Consider the following 5,989-nt stretch of genomic DNA (forward strand, 5'->3'; position numbering starts at 1 on the left):
CACACATCTCTCTCGTTGTTCTCCATAGAAAAGCACTTCTGTTTCTGTTTGGTCATCCTGGTGTTGAGCACGTTGCAGTCTATGGTGCTCACACGCCTGGCTAAGTGTGGCACTCTCTGGCCCTGCAGCCTCTCCAAGTCCAAAGACTCACTGCTTAAAGACACAGACAATGAAGAGGGTAAACTTTTTCATTCTTCTGTCATCTCAGTTACCCACAGAGCAAGATATATTTTCATGGTTTCCAAAGGCATTAACAAAACGTCCTTATACAACCATTTATAACCTGACCATGAAGTCATAATGACGTTACTGCATCCAGTTTTACTGGGGACCCCATAAACTACTTTCATCATCATAAACTAGTCAAGTTGTATTTTAATGCTGAACCTTCCAAATTCAATTATGATACAAGTCTTTTTTGTAGTTACCTGTGATCAGAACATGTTCAGCTGCCAGCACGCATCTGTGCCACAAATAGTGTGAAGCGTTGCAAATAGCCTAACTAAATCGCCTGTAAAGAAACGGGCGGGGTTAAGGCTGCTGTCACGATTGGATTAGTACAAGCGCATCTCTCCCACTCTCACTTCCTGACTGTCATTCCCCGGCACCAGTCACACATATGCCGGGTTCACGTGCTTATCGATACTTCCTAACTTGTTGTCGTTGTACACGGGAGGTTGGTGGCACCTTAATTGGTGAGGACAGGCTCATGGTAATGGCTGGAGCTGAATGAGTGGAATGGTATCAAATACATCCAACACATTGTTTCCATTCCATTAGCTCTGTTCCGGTCATTATTATGAGTCCTCCGGTCAGCTGCCTCCTGTGTTATACACCTACCTAGAGAAGAACCTTTTAACCACTTTCAGGAACAAGTGTTCTGTCAACAATGTCACTAAATAATGTAGGAAATCTAAACAAGGCACAGCAACCCTGGCTATTGGCGCCGTACAGACAACATCAGCTGCTATAGAATCACACAGGGTCACAGATACATTATCAGTGTTTCCGGCCCAGAATGGAGCCAAACTTTAACCATAACATTCAACACTGGCAGACATTTGATACTGGCAGTTTAACAAGTCATCAACAGATACGAGTTGAATATTATTCATCTTAAATTCCTCACTAAATCCTGTGCATTTTTAGCTGTCGGGATCGTTTCTTAGCTTTGATCAATGTGTGAATGAGTGAAGGAACATACAGATGTGTTGTGAGACGTGCTCTGAGTGACAGCGCAGTAATGTGTGAATGAGTGAATGAACATACAGATGTGTTGTGAGACGTGCTCTGAGTGACAGTGCAGTAATGTGTGGATGAACATACAGATGTGTTGTGAGACGTGCTCTGAGTGACAGTGCAGTAATGTGTGGATGAGTGAAGGAACATACAGATGTGTTGTGAGACGTGCTCTGAGTGACAGTGCAGTAATGTGTGAATGAGTGAAGGAACATACAGATGTGTTGTGAGATGTGCTCTGAGTGACAGCGCAGTAATGTGTGAATGAGTGAAGGAACATACAGATGTGTTGTGAGATGTGCTCTGAGTGACAGCGCAGTAATGTGTGAATGAGTGAAGGAACATACAGATGTGTTGTGAGACGTGCTCTGAGTGACAGCGCAGTAATGTGTGAATGAGTGAAGGAACATACAGATGTGTTGTGAGACGTGCTCTGAGTGACAGCGCAGTAATGTGTGAATGAGTGAAGGAACATACAGATGTGTTGTGAGACGTGCTCTGAGTGACAGCGCAGTAATGTGTGAATGAGTGAAGGAACATACAGATGTGTTGTGAGATGTGCTCTGAGTGACAGTGCAGTAATGTGTGGATGAGTGAAGGAACATACAGATGTGTTGTGAGACGTGCTCTGAGTGACAGCGCAGTAATGTGTGAATGAACATACAGATGTGTTGTGAGATGTGCTCTGAGTGACAGCGCAGTAATGTGTGAATGAGTGAAGGAACATACAGATGTGTTGTGAGACGTGCTCTGAGTGACAGTGCAGTAATGTGTGGATGAGTGAAGGAACATACAGATGTGTTGTGAGACGTGCTCTGAGTGACAGCGCAGTAATGTGTGGATGAGTGAAGGAACATACAGATGTGTTGTGAGACGTGCTCTGAGTGACAGTGCAGTAATGTGTGGATGAGTGAAGGAACATACAGATGTGTTGTGAGATGTGCTCTGAGTGACAGCGCAGTAATGTGTGAATGAGTGAAGGAACATACAGATGTGTTGTGAGACGTGCTCTGAGTGACAGCGCAGTAATGTGTGGATGAGTGAAGGAACATACAGATGTGTTGTGAGATGTGCTCTGAGTGACAGCGCAGTAATGTGTGGATGAGTGAAGGAACATACAGATGTGTTGTGAGATGTGCTCTGAGTGACAGCGCAGTAATGTGTGAATGAGTGAAGGAACATACAGATGTGTTAGAGACGTGCTCTGAGTGACAGAGCAGTAATGTGTGGATGAGTGAAGGAACATACAGATGTGTTAGAGATGTGCTCTGAGTGACAGAGCAGTAATGTGTGAATGAGTGAAGGAACATACAGATGTGTTGTGAGACGTGCTCTGAGTGACAGCGCAGTAATGTGTGAATGAGTGAATGAACATACAGATGTGTTGTGAGACGTGCTCTGAGTGACAGCGCAGTAATGTGTGGATGAGTGAAGGAACATACAGATGTGTTGTGAGACGTGCTCTGAGTGACAGCGCAGTAATGTGTGGATGAGTGAAGGAACATACAGATGTGTTGTGAGACGTGCTCTGAGTGACAGCGCAGTAATGTGTGAATGAGGTATGTTCTGTACCTGCATTTAAAGCACACTTCTGGGTTTTCCGATCTCGAGGAAATCCGATTACAACAATCAACTGTGATAAAACGAATACAGTTACAAATAGTTTTTACAAAAATGTCTTCATTTTTTTAATCTCTTATTTAATAGTGTTATATTTAAGTAATAAGGCCTGAGGGGATGTGGTATACTGTATGGCCAATATATCACGGCTAAGGGCGGTTCTTAAGCACGTCACAACGCAGAGTGCCTTGATACAGCCCTTACCCGTGGTATATTGGACATATACCACAAACCCCAGAGGCCTTTTTGCTATTATAAAACTGGTTACCAACAAAATTAGTGCAGTAAAAATGTATGTTTTGTCATACACGTGGTATACGGTCTGATATACCACAGCTGTCAGCCAATCAGTATTCAGGGCTCGAACCACTTATTTTATAATAACTTATCATTTTTTCCCTCTCTCTTACTTTGTCTAGAATCCAAATCTGATATTACTGTCATCAAACTGAAAGCCTCAGAGGAAGAGAAGAATACAGCCCTCCAAAAGATGGTGAAATGTATCAACAAAATGGCTGCACAAGATCAGAAAAAAGCAAGACGCCATCGCCTTGCCAACAAAGTGGACTTAATCTGTTTCTGTATCTATCTCACTGTCCTCATCGTTTATGCAGTCATCATTTTATATTTCTCCTTTGGTTCTTCATGCGAGATCAACCATTTAGAATTCTGGGAATACTAAATTGTTTATTTGCTTTTAACAAAAATATTGAAAGAAATGGTGGTCATATGATAGAGAAAGCATTCCTAGATCGTTCCTATTGTGGCGTCTGAGCGCACGGGCAGTGCCATTGAGGCAATCTCCATTTTGAAGTAGTCAATTTTCTTCTTCTACTATTTCAATGAGTTGGTAAACAAATTGAAAGAGTGCATCCTGCCACATGTAGTGAACAGGTATAAAGTTAAGGTTGATGATTTACTGCCACATGTAGTGAACAGGTATAAAGTTAAGGTTGATGATTTACTGCCACATGTAGTGAACAGGTATAAAGTTAAGGTTGATGATTTACTGCCACATGTAGTGAACAGGTATAAAGTTAAGGTCGATGATTTACTGCCACATGTAGTGAACAGGTATAAAGTTAAGGTTGACGATTTACTGCCACATGTAGTGAACAGGTATAAAGTTAAGGTTGATGATTTACTGCCACATGTAGTGAACAGGTATAAAGTTAAGGTTGACGATTTACTGCCACATGTAGTGAACAGGTATAAAGTTAAGGTTGATGATTTACTGCCACATGTAGTGAACAGGTATAAAGTTAAGGTTGACGATTTACTGCCACATGTAGTGAACAGGTATAAAGTTAAGGTTGACGATTGCAGCTATGGAATGTTTCCTCACAATAATGAATTGGCTGATCCCTACTGATGACCCGAATGGAATCATGTGCTCCTTCCTTAGTCCTTCCTTCAAAAATGGCTCAAGTCCCATGCTGCTGCCAATGCTAATACAGGTGTTTAAGTCCCATGCTGCTGCCAATGCTAATACAGGCGTTTAAGTCCCATGCTGCTGCCAATGCTAATACAGGTGTTTAAGTCCCATGCTGCTGCCAATGCTAATACAGGCGTTTAAGTCCCATGCTGCTGCCAATGCTAATACAGGTGTTTAAGTCCCATGCTGCTGCCAATGCTAATACAGGTGTTTAAGTCCCATGCTGCTGCCAATGCTAATACAGGCGTTTAAGTCCCATGCTGCTGCCAATGCTAATACAGGCGTTTAAGTCCCATGCTGCTGCCAATGCTAATACAGGCGTTTAAGTCCCATGCTGCTGCCAATGCTAATACAGGCGTTTAAGTCCCATGCTGCTGCCAATGCTAATACAGGCGTTTAAGTCCCATGCTGCTGCCAATGCTAATACAGGCGTTTAAGTCCCATGCTGCTGCCAATGCTAATACAGGTGTTTAAGTCCCATGCTGCTGCCAATGCTAATACAGGCGTTTAAGTCCCATGCTGCTGCCAATGCTAATACAGGCGTTTAAGTCCCATGCTGCTGCCAATGCTAATACAGGCGTTTAAGTCCCATGCTGCTGCCAATGCTAATACAGGCGTTTAAGTCCCATGCTGCTGCCAATGCTAATACAGGCGTTTAAGTCCCATGCTGCTGCCAATGCTAATACAGGCGTTTAAGTCCCATGCTGCTGCCAATGCTTTTGGCCACAAGAGGTCTCTATCATTCTCTATGGTTTGGTCATCACAAATTTTGCAAGAACTATCAAAAAGCTACCTTTTGAGCTTCTGTGTGGTAAAAAATGTATTTGTGTATTCTTCACTAGAGCTTTACATTTCAACATGTTTGAAACATAGATAGTCATATGTGGAATAATGCATTTAGAACTGTAATGAATACATGTAATGGAGACTGAAGCTGTAGCATTAGTAGTGTGGAAGCAAATCAACAGTGTGTTATTTCCTATAGAGGCAGTGTGAAGGCCTTATATTATCTCCTAACTAAGCAGGTTCTCAACCTCAGGCTGAGATATCAAATAGTCTCTCGATCATCTCCTCCACCTGCGCTGGGCTGTATTTGTGGTATCTCTCAGGGTGTTTGGAGAACTCATGGTCACATCTGTGTAAAGGACCATAATAAATGAATATCACTGTACCAGCGTTCTGTATGAAATTCTTACTGCACATCAATATTGGACAGTGCTGAATTAAAAATATACTTGACATACAGTGCCTTGCAAAAGTAATCATCCCCCTTGGCGTTTTTCCTATTTTGTTGCATTACAACCTGTAATTTAATTTGATTTTAATTTGGATTCCATGTAATGGACGTACACAAAATAGTCCAAATTGGTGAAGTGAAATGAAAAAATCAAATGTAAAAAATATAGAACGGAAATGGCTATGAAGCCCCTAAATAAGATCTGGTGCAACCAATTACCTTCAGAAGTCACATAATTAGTCAAATAAAGTCCACCTGTGTGCAATCTAAGTGTCACATGATCTCAGTATATATATATATACACACCTGTTCTGAAGGGCCCAGATTCTGCAACACCACTAAGCAAGGGGCACCACCAAGCAAGGGGCACCATGAAGACCAAAGGAGCTCTCCAAACAGGTCAGGTACAAAGTTCTGGAGAAGTACATATCAGGGTTGGGTTATAAAAAAAATCAGAA

The 5,989-nt window shown here is 42.2% G+C and overlaps 1 long non-coding RNA gene across 35 annotated transcripts; it reads left to right on the forward strand.

Annotated features, from left to right (window-relative positions):
* The first annotated feature begins 31 nt into the window (after positions 1–31).
* Positions 32–5,006, forward strand: LOC127928206 (uncharacterized). 35 transcript variants are annotated; one of them, XR_008130897.1, is made up of 6 exons: positions 32–178; positions 3,279–4,023; positions 4,069–4,113; positions 4,159–4,464; positions 4,539–4,760; positions 4,798–5,006. It is a non-coding gene; the product is annotated as an uncharacterized LOC127928206 (long non-coding RNA). The 35 variants fall into 35 exon arrangements; XR_008130914.1 differs by having other exon boundaries at positions 3,279–3,933; positions 3,979–4,023; positions 4,069–4,464; XR_008130905.1 differs by having other exon boundaries at positions 3,279–3,888; positions 3,934–4,023; positions 4,069–4,464.
* Positions 5,007–5,989: the final 983 nt, after the last annotated feature.

The sequence above is a fragment of the Oncorhynchus keta genome, unplaced genomic scaffold, assembly GCF_023373465.1.
Source record: "Oncorhynchus keta strain PuntledgeMale-10-30-2019 unplaced genomic scaffold, Oket_V2 Un_scaffold_23083_pilon_pilon, whole genome shotgun sequence".
Classification (NCBI taxonomy): domain Eukaryota; kingdom Metazoa; phylum Chordata; class Actinopteri; order Salmoniformes; family Salmonidae; genus Oncorhynchus; species Oncorhynchus keta.